This window comes from Sinohyriopsis cumingii, chromosome 9 (genome assembly GCF_028554795.1).
Source record: "Sinohyriopsis cumingii isolate HCF-2022 chromosome 9, ASM2855479v2, whole genome shotgun sequence".
In the NCBI taxonomy this organism is placed as follows: domain Eukaryota; kingdom Metazoa; phylum Mollusca; class Bivalvia; order Unionida; family Unionidae; genus Sinohyriopsis; species Sinohyriopsis cumingii.
The window spans coordinates 5,396,469-5,416,595 of record NC_142969.1 but is presented as its reverse complement, the minus strand read 5'-3'; the positions used below and the strand labels follow the sequence as shown (position 1 = coordinate 5,416,595).

The 20,127-nt window shown below is 42.2% G+C and overlaps 1 long non-coding RNA gene across 1 annotated transcript; it reads left to right on the top strand.

The window, feature by feature from the left end:
- The first annotated feature begins 15,059 nt into the window (after window positions 1-15,059).
- LOC149791210 (uncharacterized) lies at window positions 15,060-18,105 on the top strand. Its single transcript, XR_016423161.1, has 2 exons — window positions 15,060-15,235; window positions 15,711-18,105. It is a non-coding gene; the product is annotated as an uncharacterized LOC149791210 (long non-coding RNA).
- Window positions 18,106-20,127: the final 2,022 nt, after the last annotated feature.

The window sequence follows — 20,127 nt, the reverse complement described above, 5'->3', positions numbered from 1 at the left end:
ATTCCAGAGTTCTGTGGCTGTCCGAGGGGTTACTGGACGTCAGAGGCGTGTCTCCGCCCAAAATGGGGTTCTGGTTGTTGTTGTTGGAGTGGTGACTGACACTGGCACTGGACACAAGGTTCCCGTGGTTCCCGTTCGAGGAGAATTTCAGGGAGGGATTGGGAAGCAGGTAACCGATGCAACTGCTCAATAAAATGGTCCACAATTGTTTGTCTCCTTGTTGCAAACTCAAATTGGCAATGGCTGCCTCGATGACACAATACACCACGAAGATTTGGCAGAAAAAGACGATTTGCGTTTTAGGCACACGTTCTCCATACCACACCCACAAGGGTTGTTTTTGTAAATCTTGCACAGAAGAACTGGGTGAAGGAGGAGTGGTCGACGTAGCTGCGTCTGTGTGAAAGGGCATGATGGTCACTTCTTTTTATAGTCGATGACTTGCGAAGCGTCGATCCAAGAATCAAAACTGGGTGGATATCCTTTCCAACGTACTTTGACTTCTTTGACACGTCGTTTGCCCACTTTACGGGTTTTGCGTTCGAGAATGCTTTCGATGTCGTACACGTCGTCTTCTTTTTTGGTGACACGTTGTAACTCGGGCAAATAAAACGTTCCTTTGAGCACTTCTCCGTTCATGTCTTCCAATTTATAGACGGCAGGATGACGGCCATGCACTCGTCCAGTGACACGAAACAGTTCGGTCTTCCAGTTAGGTAAGTAACCTTTGTCGAAAGTGCGTTTGGTTTTGCCAATGCGCACCCAATCTCCTACGGCCAACATTCCACTTTTCTTGGGGACAGCCCTCGTCGGGGACGTACCAAACAGACGCTCAAACAGCAGCACTTCCTTGTCGGGAGTCACGTCTTGCGGGGCACGTCCGATGCTTCGATGGTAAGATTGGTTGTACGCTTGCACCAGGTGCGGTAAGATGTCGATGTACTTCAGAGTGTGGTGATGCGTAAAATATTTCCACATGCGTTCTTTCAAAGTGCGTTGAAAACGTTCCACGATGCTGGCTTTGGTTTCGGGATTCTCGGTGGTAAAGAAATGAATGTCACGTTTCTTTAATTCTTTTTGGAAAGCTTGGTTCAGAAATTCGGTGCCTTTGTCCGTTTGCCATCGAAGAGGGTGACGACCGCTTTGTTTCAACACCCGTTGCAGGGCTCGCACTAACTCGCTGCTGGATTTGGAAGTCAAGGGCACGACCCAGGCAAATTTGGAAAAGACGTCGATGACACAAAACAAATATTTGTAGCCACGATTGTAGCTGGCCAAATGAGAGACATCGGCTAAATCGGCTTGCCATTGATGATCGATGCCTTCCACTCGGGTGCGACTTCTGGCAAACTTGCGTCGAATGGGTTTGTGTAAAGTGTAGGTAGCTTGTTCTTGTAACCATCGTTGCACTTGAGGTAACCGGAGACTTTTCAGTAGAGTTTTGGCAGCACGATACAATTTTTGAACTCCTGCGTAACCTCCAGGATGGGAGGGATCGTAGTAAATGCTGGCTAAGACTTTTTCCATTTTTTGTGTTGGTTGGTGTGTTAATAAGACACCCACTCTTGGATGATGCTACTCTTTTTCTCTTGGGGTATTTTCTTGGATTGCAATGCTTTGCGTGTGCGACCGGCAATAGGTGTTGAAGAGTAGGATGTCTGAGCGGGGGATATCGGTTCTTGTTTCACTTCTGTCTTCACTTCTCTCTTCACTTTCTTTTTCTCTTGTGATGAAGAAGGGGTGGCCATCATCTTTTTAATCCATCCAATTCTGGAGGTAGGTGGTGTTGTTAACTTGCGTACTTTTTCTGGTGGAGTTTGAAACCCTTCTTCTTCTCCTTTTTCTGTCTTGGTCACTGGTAGTGGTGGTACTGGTACTGCTAGTGGTACTGGTGATGGTGCTGGACTTTTCATCAAGGTCTTAAAATCTTTCAGAGTGGGTAGTGCTGTTTCGTCTAAAGCTTTCTGGTGAAAGAGTTGCAGTCGTTGCAAGAGTTGACCGTACTTTTGCGATTTTTCTGTTTCGGACAAATCTTAGCGATCCATCAAGGACTGCAATTCGTGTTGTAACTGGGACATCTCTCTCAAATTGGGATTGGGAGGTAAATGCGGGGTACGTTGTTCTTGCCACCGATGGTATTCCATCCATCGTTTGTAAGGCACTAAAGCCAGTTTTCGTCCTTCCATGGGGTTGTCAGGGGTCGATTCTGAGATCTTGGGACTTCCGAAGGCCTTTTTATCTTGCTCCCACCAGTCCTCCCAACATGGTTCCCAAGACTCCTTTCAGTATGGGGCCTGACAAGAGAGGCAAAATGCCTCCAATTTGGACCAACATCTTCTTCTTTTGACGAATGGGAATTTTCTTTTGAACCATTTGGCGAAGAACGTGACGATGTTTGCCTAAGCATTGTTTCTGGTGTTTGGACAAAGGGATCGTGCCTTTCAAGACGTTCAAACAACATTCGCACACGGTATCGATGACCTCTTTGGAGGCCGATTGAATGAGTTTTTTCGTAGAGGTGGAGAAGCTTTGGACAGGACAGATAACATGTCCCCATGTTTGACTAAACGAGGAGGCAGTCCTTTCTTTTTCTTTCCTTGGGGTTTTCTGGAGGGTGACATCTTTGAGCCTTCAGGAGCACCAAAAAACACTGATACCCCCGACTTGGTCACAGGCCTTTTTTATACTGGAACGCGTCGCCACTGATTGTCTTTACGTCGTATTAGTTTGAGGACAGGCATGACACGTCGTGCAGGGGTACGCAACGGACTAAATCGAGCCAGTTCTTGCTTGGACAAATCCAGCAAACTTTGTAACATGCCCGATCTTTCTTGGACTTTGATTTTGGGAGAAGGTACTTTGTGAGCAGCAGCCACTGCCACTAAATTGGAGGGTCCTGCCACTGGGCAAGTTCTTTTTGGGGTCATCACCGGAGAAGTTCTTGGTGTGATCAACGTCTCCAAGTACTCTTCAGTTCTGGGTGTCATCAACGGAGAAGTGGATGAACGTGAGGATGCCGGAGACGCAATCACTGCCGTGGCAGGTCGTGGTTTGCGAGTGTAAGGTTGCGTCCTGGCCGAAGTGCCTCTCTTGCGACTAGTTTTCTTCTGTGGGCTTTTCTTTTTCTGGGGACTTTTTCTCTGTTTTTTTTTCTGGGGGCTTCTTTTCTTTTTCCGGGGTTGTGTCTGGTCAGAGGAGGGTCCCGCCACGGGAGAAGTTCTTCGTGGGGACCTGGTCTTTTTCTTTTTCTTCTTGGGGCTTCGTTGGACTTTTTTCTTGGGGATAACTTTGGGGGCATTAGGATCCCATCTTAAGAGAGAGCGAATGATGACCCCTCCTAGAGTACCACTCCCTCCAGGTTTCAAAATGATTTGTTTTTTGGTTTGAGTGTCGATGCGGGGATCGGCCAGTTGGACTAAAGCGACTTTGTTTCGATCGAAAAAGCGTTTGGTTTGATGAGGAATCTGAATGATTCCTTGGAGTAATTGACGTGCCGTCACCGTGAACCATCGTAAGACTTCTTTGAGACTAGCTTCTAAGCTCGTATTTGTGGATTTTTTTCTCGACTGATGCCATACAAGGCACGAATCAATTTGACGGGAAGATGCGACTGAAGGGACGTCATGTTGACGTTGTGTGAGACAGACCAAAAAGGGTCTGAGGTTTTTATAGACTTCTTGATGTGGAGTGAAATGAAGTCGAGGACGGAGACGTGTACAGGACAGGCCCTCCGTCTTGGCACCAGTGGTGAAACAAGTGAGTACGAAATTGCAAATCCTCGGGGTCGTAGGTTTCAAATCGACGAGTAAATAGGCGTGTAGAGTTTGAGTGGCATCGTCGTACGCCTGAGTCAGCCAAGGCGTTCCTAACTGTTTGGCTAAGACTTGCACTTGCGATTTATCTCGAGGGCTTTTAAATAAGACCACGTAATGCGCATTGAGACTGATGGTGCGATGGGCTTTACTTTGTTGAAACAAATTTTGGGTGATGTAAACGACACTATCATTACGGTGATGCCCTTTGCGCGTGAACCACAGTTTAATTTCTTCTTCGTCTTCTCCTAACATGTCGTCGAAAATGACCAAATGGGTTTGACGGGAGTCAGAGACGATGCCGTCGTCCTCTTTAGGAATGCCTTCCACAAACACGATGGAATCGCCTTGACTTTCTCGCAAGAGGCTGTACGCCGATTGCCACTCTTTGTAACACCACACGATCCGCTGAGGTGGCCGATCGATCAAATGATGTTTATGTTCGATCAAACGTTTGACGAATTCGGTTTTGCCTGAACCGCTAGGTCCAGCAATGAGCATGTTAAAGGGATGGCGAAGATACAAAGCCTCCCAACTGGCACGATCTAAGTGTTCGTCGATGACTTTGACAGTAGAGGAAGAGGGAGCAGAGACAGCAGAGGTAGCCATTGTGTGAGGAATGTCACTTGTGACACGAAAACAAACAAGACAAGAGTTTATATACTTTTTCAGAACACGTTTATTGAATGTTTTTTCAAACATGAATACGAAAGAGAAAAATACATAAAAGCCAAAGGCTTAAGTACAAGGATAAAATGCACATGATAACCATTAACGTGGAATAAACACAAGTGTCTGTACAACAACATGTTTTGGGTAATGTTCTAACCAGTTCTATAGTAGGGGGTAAGGTCACACAAGTGTCCTCTCGAAAAGGTCTTTCAGGCCTGTCCACGACAGTCCCGTCCTGGGTGACGGGTTCTTCTGGCACCGTCACTAACACGGGTTGAAAAGTAACTTTTTTCCTTGAACAACTCTCGTGCATACTGGGCCACTTCTTGGGTCCAAGCCTCAAAATCCCATTCTTTCCAGGCACGGACATCTGTCCAATGGGGATGTAAGTCGCAAGCTACATACACATCGTCATACACGTCTTGGGTAGCTAAAAGTTGACGAATCTTTTTTTCCCGTAGAGGTCGAGAAGTATCCAGATGAAACCGCAAGGCTTTGAGCAAAAGGAGTTTTTCGTGACCATTTAAGGCCATTGAGGTGGTAAGTACTGATCGTAAAGAGTCCACAAAGAACCGGCTGGTAAACGAAATCCCAGAAAACAAGTCACTAAGACACACACCACTTGTCGTCCCAAATTGAATGGATACAGTTCTTGTAATAATCGATGGTAATGATCTACGGTTTGAATATGGTCATTGAGTTCCTTCCACGGAATCTGTTCAATGACTTGTGACATAATCCGTGGCATGGCAGCCTAATTTTATAGTCTTTTTGTTTCGGAAGCAATACAGCTCTCGGTAAATCCTTTCTCTCAAGTCCTCAGGCAAGCCCAAAATGTTCTCTTGTAAAGTATCCATAAGTATATACACTGTTTTTGGAATCGTTGGGTGGTGGCCAATAGCCTCGTTTAACTTTGTGCCTAATGTAATATCCACTCATAATCAGTCTTCTTGTACTTTGGAACAGAGCATAATTTAAAAACGGTTGAATAACTTTGCGTTTGCGTTTCACTTGTATTTTGATCAGTTCTCGGTAAATGTGTTCTCTCAACTCCACAGGCAAAGCATGAATGTTCTCTAGCAAAGTATCCATGAATAGGTCATACTAAATCCTCTTTGGTCTGAAACAAGAAATGTACTGTTTGCACAGACATGGTTTCAATTCATTGTCGAATCTAAATCGTTTAGTTACTAATTTACACGTTACAATTCGTTCAGAAGTTTCCTCTTTCACCAAGTTGACATTGCGTACAAGATGTTGGTAATTCGTTAACTCTTCCTCTGGAATTCGATGCAGTACATTTACAATGTAGTAGATAGAATCGTCAATACCAAACCATTCCTTTTTAAAACCAGGGGCTCGTTGATCAATGTCTGTCCAATGGAACACTTTCAACTCAATCAGTCCTTGTATAGCCTGAAGGTACCAGTCGTTCAAACACCGGTGACGTAACGGATGCAATTGTTCTTTACGTTTCACTTGTATTTTCACCAGCTCTCGGTAAATGCGTTCTCTCAACTCCACAGGCAAAGCACGAATGTTCTCTTGTAAAGTATCCATGAACAAATTATGGTAAGTTACTTCAATGTCTCGGTCCCACTAAGGGTAAGTAATGACAATTCGGTGACCATCGAGCATGTTCTACGTAGGCCGAATCTTGCGGTTCCCAGTGGTGAAGTGACACACCGCAACTGAAGCACTTGACTTTATCTCCTTCGCCCAAGTAGAAAAATCCGGCTCTGGCTAATTCTTCGGGGGTAGGTCCTCCCAGATACTTAGGCCATTTTCCTTTGAACGATTGAAGACGATTTTCAAAGTCGCAGTATTCCGACAAACGCACAGGAAACGAATATTCGTCTTTCACAGGTTCGTTTCGATGAGGGTTGGGTGACATGAACAGGAGTTTGCTCAGGGCTGGATGACATCCGTAGGGGGGTAGACGTGAAGGTGAACATTCCCCTTTAAAACGAAACCCAGTAAAATGTCCAAGAGGACGAGCAGCATCGCTTTCGCATCCCTCAGGTTTGACACGCACAGCATCCCTTTCCATGATAGGGGTAGTGACACTAAAGTTCCCATGATGCTTTACGGCATCGCTAAGGTCACAACGTACAGCATCGTACCCATCGCAAGGCTCACAATCGCATTCCACTTCCGAAGCCTCACACTTGAATTGTGCCTTTCTAAACAACTTGTTCTGTGTTTCTCTGAAAGTATTCATCTTGTTCGCTCGGTCTTGGTAGTCACAATGAACTATCGATCTCGACCATAGCCCCCTTTTTATACTAGTCGCAATGCAGTCTCCAGCTTGTACATCTTTCCTTTTTTCCGTTTTTTATGTCTTGTTCTGGAAGGTACCGTCTCTAAGGTACCGTCAACATTGTACCGTAGTGTGATGGGTGGAAAGGCCATAGAAAGGTAAGGGCAGTGCGGAGACCATCGAGTATGTTCCAGAATAGCTGAATCTTTATAGATACATAGATCCATTCGAAACTTCAGCCCGCAAGCAAAATACTGTACCTCGTATCCCAATCCTGACTCAGGTCCCAAGTAGACAAATCCTGTTCTAGCTAAAACATGCGAAGAAGGTAATCCTTCCCTATCCGTAGGCCATTTCTGAAACGTGTCCAATCGACGGGCACAATCACAATAGTCAGGTAAGAAGACTGGAAAATGGTAGGGTTTGAACTTGGAGTTCTCATAGGGTTTCTCACTCGATTCTTGCTGTGGCGAAGTCATCTTTCTGGTGGGTGACTATCATCTTACAACCAATGTTTTATACCAACGTGTCTATACGGTAAGGTGAAATGATTGGGAAGTCGCACTCGCTTCTGGTACACGATTTGATAGACTTTTTCCAAGGGTCGACTGACGATGTGGTGAGTGGGTAAACGTACAATCTTGTTCGGTTGATAGGTGGTCACCTTAAAGTTTCCATCCTCTCCCGATTGCAAGGCTTCTTTCAATGCCCCAAAGTTGACCACTCGACTGGTACGATGATTCAGAGTCAGTCCTTTCACTTTGCACGTCGTGTGCACTTCTCCTTGTGGGTCCCGGTATTCGTAGCCGTAATTTTTGGGACCGCCACTGACGAAACTTAGAATCTTGTCGTCGGGATGCTCGTCTGTCCAGGGTCCTAAACGGTCTCCTTCAATGTCATGGTGCTGTTGACTCGGGTGATGGATGTAAATGCAACTGTCCGTGTCAAAGTACAGGACGCGTTCTCCTAACAGTTCTAAAGCTTCGTACAATTTTAAGCGAGCATGGGCTGTCACGTAAGCCGCAATGATGACATTTCCAAAGGGGTTGTCTTGTACAAAGTCCAGATCTTCTTCGTAATTGACCAAGATCAAATCCTCGCGAACGACGTCCACGTGTTTCATGTATTTGGTTTTGTCGTGAATCATCTGGAAGTAGCGGGAAGGTTCTGTCAAATATTCCGTCTTGGGTAAACACGGTCGTTGTGCCATTTTACCCCACAAGCAATTTAACATCACTTTGGCAAACGATCGCCTGCCTTCGTTTTTTTCGATGTGGTCTAAAGAGATGCCTTCTTGTTCATAGTATTTCTCTTTGAATTGTATTTGGTCTTCGGGAGTGTGACACCAGGAATGATAGCCGCTAGCTTCTTGTTTCAGTTTCAAAAAGGCATCCACGTAGTCGGCGAAAATGCCTTTCTGACTGGGGTCACCCTTGTGGTATTGTTGTGTCTTAGGAAAGTGGCAAATTTCGTACACTTCTAACAGTTGGTATCCCATGTCCAGAGCTTTGAACAATTCTACGCTGACCCAGGTTCCCGTCAAGGCCCGTTCTTCCTGGGTGTGCTGACAAGGCTGGTCTTGGTTGCACGTTTCGGCACAAGTACGACACAAGGGAAACATCAGTTTGCCTTGACAATGGTGAGGTAAGACGGGATGGTATAGGTTCGTGGGAGGCAAAACTTTACACTTGATCAAGCCTTCGTATTGTCGAATGTTTTTCAGGTCGATGTGTTTCGTGAACAATTGCGGGTGCCCTACAGGAAAGCGACAATATTTGCACACGTAGGGATACAGCGAACACACGTCCAAGTATTTGATTTCTTCTCCTTTCTCTTCGTCGGCTTGGTACAGCAAACAGGTGGCATTGGTCCTTCCTCCGTACAAACTATCCCTCGGGTTCAACGGGTCCATGAACTGGTAACTTTCCACGAGGCGTTTAAACTCGGGATCGGTTTTCATTCGGTGATCGTACTCGTGTTCCCACATTTCCACCACTTGGTATCCTTGCTGTTCTAACTTTAGGCGTCGCTGACAAGTGTCCTGGTACAAGTCTTCCATGGTTCGTTGTAAAAACTGATTTTTAGTGCTACGATCAGGGTAACAGACGGGACATCCGTGAAATAAGCAACCGTTAAACTCGTACACGATCTTGGGGTTTTCTAAGTCCCAGCCATCGACCGAATACGTTCCGATGGTCTTTTCGCCCCCTCCGTTGCGGGCATGCTGAATCCATTTGTCATCCTTGTCGCACAAGTAATGTAACCAACGTAGGGCTTTGACCGAGTATTGACGTTTGACATAGTGGGTCGTTTGAGGACTGATGACAGCTACGGTGTTTTCAGGCATGAATCGTTGTCGATACACTAAGGAACACGCTTTGGCAATGGTGCAAGCTTCTTTCAAAGGATCGACCCCTCCGTGTTCCATGAACAGTTCTCGAAATTTTCCACAGCAACGCCGTAAAATGTCCACGTCGGAACGACAATACTTTAGCATTTCTTCCTGAAAGTCGAAAGTGTCCGATGCTTGAGACTGGTACCAAGCGTAGAAAGCTTCTCGTTGTTCGGTACGCATGTTGTCGGGGTCGTAATAGTGAGCCTCAGGTAAATGGGGTAGAACGGCGTGTTGATTGGCTTCCGTATTGAAAAAGTGAGGAAAGTACCCTTTAGCCATTTCTGTCATTCCAAACGCTTTAGGCATTCGACTCAAAGGCATGGCCAAATAGCTCATCGAATCTTTAAACTGTACTTGTCCCACTTGCATGAAAATGATTTTGGCTCCGTTCAAAGTGACTTTAGGACGTTCGGTGCCTTGTTCCGTATAGTATCTCAAAAGAAACTGTCCATCGTATCCGGAGAAATTGTGAGCCATCACCGTGGCATGACGATGACAATCTCCGTAACGTTCGATGTCCTCTTGGCTCCACGTCTTATCGATGGGATCTAAGGCCCATTGGGCAAAATCGGCAAACGTGTTCGGTCCTCGAAAGAGTTTTTCACGCCCTCCGGGAATTTTGCTGCAGTGAGGGCAATGACTGAAGATAGGTTCTTGAATGCACTTCTCGCACGCTCGATGAGCCACGCAGAAATTAGGAATGTGAATGCCAGTCTCTTGCATGCATTCGAAATCGAAAAAGATGAAATTGCCTTTCTTCTTGTGACCGTCCTCTTTCTCTGGTGGGGGTTGGTATTTTTGCACGTTGCATTGGTGTTCCAAGTCCACGTCGTGGTGACAAATGTGACATTTTTTCTTTCCTCGACATACGTGTGCCTTGGCATTATTGGTAAGTATGCCTTGTCCACAGGTAGGGCACAATCTCAGGAGTTGACAAGCACATTTCTTCTGTGAACCTTGTGTTTTCAAATGTTGTTGGTAACAGGTAGGGCTGACAAACGTGCGCAGACAAGTCGAACAAGGCACTGGTTCTTCGCTCAGACAGGGTGGAGAGGCCAAACATCCTGGGCATTTCCATCCACAATGCTTGTGTTGCTCTCGATTGTTATAACCATAATCACATTTCTCACAGTAATATCTGTATCCCAGGAATCCGGTGATAGTGGTAATGGTATCGAAATGGTCATCGTGATAATAAACATGAATGTATTTTCCGTCCTTAAAGTCTTGGCCTCGAAACAACAGAGGTCCGCGCATTTCTTGAGGGTGCACTTTCAAGGTGTAGCGTGGAGCTAGGGCATCTTGCAATTTTTGCATCTCAGGAATGCCACAGGGTGTGTCTTTTGACAGACCAGCTTGTTGCAACAGGAGTTCTGCTTCGTTTCGTTGTTTGGCTCGGTCCGATTGTCGAATAGTTTTCCAGGCTCTTTTCCATTCTGTCGTGAATTTATTGTTGGCATAGGTTCGTCCCACCACGATGGCTCGAGCTAAACACATCTGGTCTTGAGGGTTGTTAATTCGGACGAGACTTGTTTTGGTGTTGCGAAGGTCGTCCACCAATAACATCTTTTTGCGTCCAGTCCCTTGAGGAGGAGAGACGTGGGCCATTTTCAGTGTGGCTTTACCATCGGTGATGTCAAACTGGTCATTAGATTGTTGTACGTGTTGAATCTTGTCCATGACTTTGGAAGGGGTTAGTTCTGCGGGTCTGCTAAACTCGATCCAAACAGGGGATTTCAAACCGTCGTGATCTATGGATAGTGTCAAGCGATCGTCTTCTTTGGGTTGACATTGTCGCTTGAGTGCGGTGAGCAAAGAATCCCACATCTCGGTGATAAACCCTTCTGCTTTCTCCAATGGTACGTCGGCCTTGAAATCTTTAAACTTCACTGTGTAGGTGTAAGCCGTGGTTCTAAATTTTCTAGAGGAGCGCTTTTCCGTCTCTCGAATGGAATAGTACTTTTCAGGGTTGACTAAGGGTGGTGAACTTGGTTTAGAGGGTTCGGATTCTGGTTCACTCATGTCCTCTTCAAAATCACTGGCATGAATTTGTGCCAAGATTTCAGCCCTGGTACGAGGCGATAGATCACGTTTCTGCCTCTTACTTTCTTCTTCTTTCTTCTCGAATGAATAGGATCGTTTCATCTTGAGTGCAAAACGTCAAATGACTCAAGTTTAAACACCACAGACTAATTTATAGTCATGGCAAACCAGCGTATATAAAAAGGGTGTGAGTCTTGTCCTTTCACTATTCATTTCACTCTCAAGCCGAGCACAACGATGGAAGAGACTAACCAAATCGAACGTTTCGTCAGAGCTTTGCGAGGGGTCATTAGAAAATTCTCTTCAGACCAGCCCACGGACTACTCTCCTTCCTTTCGAGATAAAAGTCAAGATACTTGCTATATCTGTCAGAAGAAAGGGCATTGGTCTTCAGAGTGTCCAGACCGTCAAAAAAGAACAAAAACAGGGGCTAAAAAAGACAAAAGTCAAGATACCTGTTATTATTGTAAAGAAAAAGGACATTGGTCTCCAGATTGCCCAAAAAAGAAACAAGAGGAGTCAGAAGAAAAGAAGGATTCTTCAGAAGAAGAGAGGGATTCTTCGGAAGAAGAGAGGGATTCTTCAGAGGAAGAAAGCAGACAGGTGAAGAAAAAGAAACAGGAGAAGAAAAGAAGAAGGGAAGAAAGTGAGGAGGAAGAAGAGGAAAAGCCTGTGACGGTGAAGAAATTCAAAAAACAGAGAGACTAAACAAGGAGAAAGAAGAAGTCAATGAACTTTTTATTAAAGTGTTGTGTTGTGAATTGTGAATTGGATTGTAACAATGGATAAAAGAATAAATTAATGATATAAGGTAAGTGTCTTTGAGTTTTGATTTTACAATAAGAACGTACACTCACGCACTCATACAAAGAAACGTACTATAGGGGTAAAATGGGTTGTTTATTTGTTTTGTTTATTTTGAGTTATTGGCAAATTGAAAGGCTATCTCTTTTCGAGAGACGTGGGTGGCCCTGAAAAGGGCCTTTTTATTTTGGTGTAGGGGTGAGTTTAAGCAATCAACTTTAACTGCCTTAAGCCTTTGCCACGGCCAAGGCCTACTTCTGGACTGCGTAATGTTGATGATGATTGGGTTGAAATCACTAAGGGTGGTACGGTAGGCTTAGTCACAGGGTTAACGTGTTTAGCTCGGGAAGGTCGTATTCTCTTCGGTCGTAATAAAGAAGTCTGATACATTTGTTTCAGACTTCTTAACTCCGCTAAAATGTCCAACAGTACCGTGACCGTTTGATTTTCACCCTCTTGTTTCTTTGCTGCTACTTCTTCTTGCTGTTGTTGCTGTTGTTTTTTTCTTACCTCTTCTTCTTGCTGCTGTTGCTGTAGGAGAAAAGCTTGTTCCGCTTCCTTTTGTCGTTGTATAAATTTCTCCAATTCTTCTTTCTGTCTCTGTCTAAAATTCTCCACTTGCGGTAATGAAGAAGGTAACGAAGGTTCCGGAACAAATTCTTGCGAGGAGAGAAAATCCACAAAATCCCAATTCACCTCTTCTGAAAGTAAGTCCGGGTTCCCTTGGACAGTCTCCCCTGCTGGTACACCCCAATGGATCGTTTTCTGAATTTCCGTCATGTTGAATCACTGTCGCATAGATTGACTGTACACAAGCACTAGCGAATCTATATAGACCACGTGACGTCACAGACTGCTCTCTTCGGATTGGATGTGGGCTGACTGAATTTTGTAACGCGTGTTCCGATTGGTAAATGAACTCAATCCGTTTCAATCCTTCCTCTACCTATAAATAAGCGCAGTTCACCGCATTGATTCACCTGTTCTCGTCGCTTCAAGATGTGGACCACAGCTGAATCATCCACCCTTGTGTCTTCCATGATGTTTAGGACGGACATGCTCATGTATGTCCGGTCCAAGTGGACCGTTGTCCACAGGACAAACACCAGCCTGTGGATACGTAGGATCTACGTTGAAAGGCAAGGATGCCTGAAAAGAGTGCTAATTTACGGGCCAACAGTGAGACGCAGCCTAAGGACAAGAAGAAGACCAATGCGGTGCCCTTTATGTTAATGAATACATTAACATAAACCCAAAGGGCCTTTTCAGGACCACCCATATTTCTCGAAAAGAGAATGACTTTATTCAATTGCCTACCCCTTTTTTAAATTTAAATTTAAATTTAAATTTAAAAAAAAATTTTTAAAAAAATCCCATGTTCAATTCCCCTTGAGGCTAGAGTGGCCCAGGGTTTTTTCTCCATGTTCAATTCCCTTTGAGGCTAGAGTAGCCCAAGACTATTTCCCATGTTAAATTCCCCTTGAGGCTAGAGTGGCCCACGATTTTTCTCCATGTTAATTTTCCATTGAGGCTAGAGTGGCCCAGGGGTCTCTGTAATGATAATTCCCATTGAGGCTAGGGTGGCCCACCTTACTACTTTTGACGACCGCTCGGTCAAGTAAATACCCGTGTGCGTGTAACAATATATATATATATATATATATATATATATATATATATATATATATATATATATATATATATATATATATATATATATAAAGAGAGCGAGAGAGAGAGAAGATGGATTACTATATGCACTAAACATAACTCAAAGTGCTCTCCCTGAAATCGACGGGTAAACGACACCCATCGCCTTGTCTGCACGCACTCAATCGGTGTGTTACATGCACTAGTGCGGAACAGACACTCGCATGACGACCTAGTAATTAATCCTCAGTTATCTACACAGTCATTCCGGATTCCTATGAAATAAATCAAGGTGTATATGATTAATTAAATAGACTTATAACTGTACAACAAACAGAACCGTTCTGTTCTGCAGGCAAGGCGATGGGTGCCGTATACGCGCGGACCTGGCTTCGAATCTCCATAGAGTATGAATTAAAAATTCTCTAACCTGTATGATTATATTATTTGTATTAAATATTAATTCTGCCTAGTATTATCAATATTTCTCTTGTACAATCCAGGGAAAGCACTTTTCGTTTTGTTTCATGTATATTTGTAATTCTCTTTTTTTAATCGTTTATTCCTTGACTTCTTTATCAGTCTAGTCATCTCAGACCAGAAATCCTGAATTATTTATTTTGATAATAAGTAATCATACTTAGATATAATATAGGACAAACACATAATATATTCAGAATGTATATTGTATATTGTATAACATGTTTCTATACATACAGACTTATTATCTGCGATTCCAGGACTTATATAATGATGAAATAGTTTGTATTTTAAGATGCTAGTACCGTAATGAGACAATGGATCACTGTCATTCAGAAATGTTTAAGGTAGAAAGAAACCAGTTGTATGTTTACGAGGATGAGTTTTTGGAAACTTGGAATGCACTCTATTGGACGACTACTTACATGTTACTATACCTGCATTATGACCATCCTGAACTACTTACACTGTGAGCCACAGACGAAGGCAGTACGAGGATCGAGATAATAAGATATACATCCCGCAAGACTAATATATGATGGATCAATAAACCTTATATATATGTATCTGTTGAAAACAGATACGCGTGAACTTCGCACCAACTACTTCTAGCTATGCAGACGATTGTTTGAAAATGGCAGGCAAACTGCACCAGTACCTAACGACTGACATCAATACTGTCTCGTTAAAATTGCGCATCCTTTTGGTGAGTGAATTTTACTAAATATAAACTACATGATAATTCAGTTGTTGATAAAATGAAATCGTCTTTTTGATCATAAATTAAATATCTGTATTTTAACTTTTGACATTTTGCTGTCAAAAGTTTGACAGATATTGTCACGGAATGGAGTAAATGTTATTCATTTAATACATGTACTCGGGTTTCGTTTTTTCTCTGTACAATGATGCCAGAGGGTGATTATGTATATGGTCTATTGTATTTCGAAATCGTGAGTACGATTTGTCCTATGCCACACGTGCAAGGTGCTTTCGATACGGCAAAACGAAAAGTCTAAACGTATAAATAGTTTACTGTATGTAAAGGGTCTTTACAATACTAATGGTTTTCTCAGCAAGCGGTCTGCTTAAAGGATTCGCACAACTCCAGCTGTAGGGGTAGGTAATTTTTTGGTCTTAAGTGATAACTAGTGTATTACCATATTTACCTTTGCATGTTTGTTATATAGTTTTCTTTATACAGCATAATGCGTGCATTTTTTTTTATTCTTGTTGCAACGTAGTACAAGGCAGCCGACCATGGAGAAGGGGAGGGGGGCGAAGATAAGGTCCAAGCATATATACCCGAACATCACACACAGCCCCTCACATTGTTCGAGTCACCTGACGAAGGCAGTACGCCGAAAGGCCTAGTGACGATACGGATAGTAGCTTGATCTTATTTGACAGGAATTTATTTCACTTTTTCATGTTTTATTGACATTGTTGTACATAATTAAGACAAAAACTAAAAAAAAAACTATAAAAAAACAAATCAAAAAAATATTTTTGATTACCAACTTTCTTCTTAAAAAACTTTTATTGGCATTTTAGGTCAATTGGAGAAGGTTTTACATAACTAATTGCTTTTCAGATTTATTCGATTCACAGAGACGTGCAGGAATTCGTCATCGCTCTGTAGGGATTTTGGACCCTTCGTAAGTGAATACTGGCGCCAAGTGGACAAATCGCCGAAAAGGTTAAAGACTAGTGAAATATCGCCCTTTTTGGCGTAGCAAGGGCCGTGTTCCAAACATTTTTGTGATTTTATTCGAATGGATTAATTCTTAGGAGGAAATACAGGACAGAGGATCGAGCGCCTTTACAACTACCGAAAAGTACCGTTATTCATCCCCTTTTTTTTTTATCCGAATTATTAGATACTATTTTTAGTCACAAAGTCCTTGTATCCAGAGGATATTTTTATCTATATTTATTGAACATTGTATTGTGTATTCATTCATTCTTTGATTTGTTGCTTCCTTTAATTTCGTTTCAGGTTTTATTTTATTGGTTTCGCCATTCTTTGATATTTTCATTCATTTTTTAATGCATCACAATCACGGTTTGAAAATGAATAGAGGTGGGCGCCGAGGTTTCATGGATAAAAGGCAGGAAAGCCATAATCCAAATGGCCAGTTCATCAAACTCTTTTATCAAATTTTACAGGCGTTGCATCATTTAAAAATTCTGACACCGCAAACGTCAGGCACAACTCGTACAAACGGATTTGATCAACAGGTAAAACATTTGGACAACTTTTTGAAACCAGCTCAAGTCTAATTCTACACTTAGGAGTAATTTACAGGGATTAAACAGAATGTGGGCAACTAAGGTCGCTCAGACTTTATGCACACACTACAAAGAATTTCTGAACTTATGGGAATGATTGTTGGTTTAAATTTTTCCGACTTTACAATTAGGTCCTTTTCGAACCAGGCGCTTGACTGGGGGAGAAATAATTTAAAGAAGAAATTGCGGTTCGAAACAATCCAGGAATACAAAGCGATTATAGGATCACTTTTACCGATAGCGCCTAATAAGCACAATAGAAATACATCAAGCACCAACCTTCGTCCCCATATAACAACTCTTACAACTGATAAGTCGCCCTATATTAGCCAACGCAAAACGACCCCTAAAAAGTATCTCCTGGAACCCACAATTACGCTGAGTAATCGGTTTCAGCCATTACAAATTTTGGACTCAAAACTGATACGGACACCATCAAAAAGACGCATTTCAGACTCGAATGATAGGGATAATCGCATTTACACCCCCAAAAGGCACGAAAAAAACAGGATTCTTCTCCCAAAAAGGTACGACAATCTTTGGAGAAGAGAATGGACAACAATACATCAAGCCCCCTGGTAAACTGCGCAACGGCGGCATTGAATTCTATAAATCGACTGTCCAGGTGTCTGTCCGTCCCCGCCCTGAATTTATTGGACAAAATGGTAAGGTCTAGGTCACCATCACCCAGACGTAGTCTTTCACCAGGGCGACAATCGTTACCCTCAGTGGGGTCACACATTACATCTCCGACTATTCGAGCTATAAATTAGATAGGTCAAGATGTGGGAAAACAAAATCCGCATTTAGTCATCATTTTATCGGTAGCTACTATCCTAGTTATATGACTGGCCAGGGTAGTTCATCTTACGTCAAAAAGGAAGCCATATTCAATTTAATTTCGAAGGAAGTTTCTCTAGGTGTTTAAGATATATATATGTTAATGCATTTGTGTGTGTTTGGAGAGGATAATGACCACAAACGACACCTTGCGACTTGTCCAGAATTAACCAGGTAGCAGAATCTAGCACATTTATTCCAAAATCTTTAGCAATTTTATTGATAATCAATATATTTTAAATTCTAATCAGAACCTCTTTATTAGATCAAGATACTCTGCAGTGGGTAGATTGATCTAAGAAAGACCAGGTTCTGAAATTAAAACTGTACGAAGAGGTTATTAAATAAATAATGCTATACAAAATGTATTAAGTAATTGTTTCCTCAGGTCAGTATAAAATCTATTTTACAACAAATGTGCAACATATTCTATCAAGGAGATACTAAATTCAGAGTAGGGGTGGATGGGTAACTGATAGTGCTGGCATATTATATATAACGGACAATCTAGTGAAAGCTCAACTTCCGCATTCCATTATATACTAACAGATCGAGAAGGTAATTCAATGTTGATATCACATAGGATCCATATTATCTCATGTAGGTATTTCTGAGCAATGCTCTTTTAGAACCTGATATGAATAATGGATCAAGTGCAAAAGGTTGTCGACATAAACCGAAAAGGGCCTAGAATCATGAAGCAGAGATTACTATGGCAATATAAAAGACTTAACAAGGAATAAGAAATATTGCAATATCGTTATGACTCTCATGTGTTCTTGCAATTGTCTTTGCATGTCTATATTTCATGTCTGTATGAGTATGAACAGCCGGATTAATAAATGGATTCGTTTCAATTGCTGTCAGTATTATTCATAGTTGGTAATGACATGCCAAAGTGTAGGCATTTACATCCAAAGAATTATAAGTTTCAACCAAAACGTCACATAAAATAGAAGTACCATTTCGGACTTGGACATTCATATTCGTAACTGCAGTCATATACCATTGAAGTGCCATTTCACAATTAGCTAATTGTACCATCTGACCCATATACACAGCTACACACACACACACACACACACACACACACACACACACACACATAGAACAGAACAGATATATATGTACATGCTTGAAAATCTTTTATATTGACCTAGAAATGGATGAGCCATAACGACATCTGTTATGTTATGTAAATTTATGTACGCGCAAATTATATCCCGGATATTTCTTTGTTATAGTAATTAGTAATTAGTAATTTTATTACTCACCCAATAACCTATAATTACTAATATAAGAATGAAATATTCGGGATATAATTTGCGCGTACATAAATTTACGTAAAATAACAGAAACGGGGCGCTCTAACAAAATGCGCATGCCCCAAATTTATTACATTACCCCCTCCTTCAAGAGATCAATCGTCCTCGAGTGACACAAACTTCACACCTATGTGGTCTAATCAAAATTGATTTCTCCCCTACAATCAACCGCCAACCCAACTAGCGATTCCCATGCATGATTAAAATATAACTCAGAAAAAATGGGCTTGTTTATTTCAACCCATCATTCACATTCTTAAAAAAAAAAACTTTGCTGGGAATCATTGATTGCTTATAAGTAAACTAAATGTCAACAATGAACATAAATTAACCAAGCTGAATCCAACATGTAAATGTTCTGACCAGCTATCCGGGTTCAAACTCTCTCATAACAATCTTTGGAATACGCCGCAGGAAAGACTTCTCTACACATAGGTCTCTAACAAATGTAACACAGGACCACAAACGACTTAGAGATGGAGCTTGCGCTTCCAACAGGACAACACGTATCCCAAAAGACTTTAGCGCACCTACGTAAAATAAATTTTTTGATTCAGTCTTGGTCAACCGATCCTATCTTCTTACAACTATCTCATTACGAAGTGACCAATGATACAGCGACCGAACATGGCTCTAAGAGAACCCATTCCTGAAAGCAAAAGTCTGAACGTCATCACATAATCGACTCAGCAATTCGGTGGTGTCCAGTAACATTAGTTAATGCTGCTAATAAATTGTCGTGTGCTATGAACTGTCCTTCCGAATTTTCCAAATAGACACTATTCTTTCCAAGCAAAAAATTCAAACTATGCATGATGGAAGTCACATTGGACCATTACAATTGTCACGATGGTCGTGAACAGTTTTCAAAATACACTGTACGAAGCCATTTCCAACTGGCAAGTCGCTAGCAGGTCAAAATCAATGTAACACAGGAACATTCCTGTTTACAACAAGGTTGGAGAATGCGTTCTTCAGAGAATAACACTTCGCTTACGAACCTCAGAAACAAGTCAGTTATAACCAACTCCCAACATGTCGCGACACACATCGTCTTCCACAGACCAATGCTAGACTTGACACTACCTTTCTTCAGCTATTTACCACTAGCTATAACTCTGCAGGGACACACAAAAAAACAGTCCACTAACATCTAAACAATCATAACATAACACCCCCACCTTCCCTTATCAATTTAGGTCTGCTTCCTCACAATACAAACCAAACAAATATATCTAATTTACCAAACTCCAAACAGCAAGCAAATTCTAAGGATCTGTTATGATCAAACACTGCACACGATCTATCTATACATCTTATCCATAAAAACATAACAAATAGACATCTGTCATTACATAATCAACTCACTAGAAAGACTCGCTAGAAAGACACTATGTATATAGTCGATAGACGCAGATCAATCTGCTTTTAACTGCGCGGCTTTTGTGTGTCAACCCGTTTGACGCCTTGTCATATACCCAGCCAAAAATTAAATCACGGACAAACAATTATTACCCACCCATGCAATTTATATCACCGTTTCTTTTGGCTAGG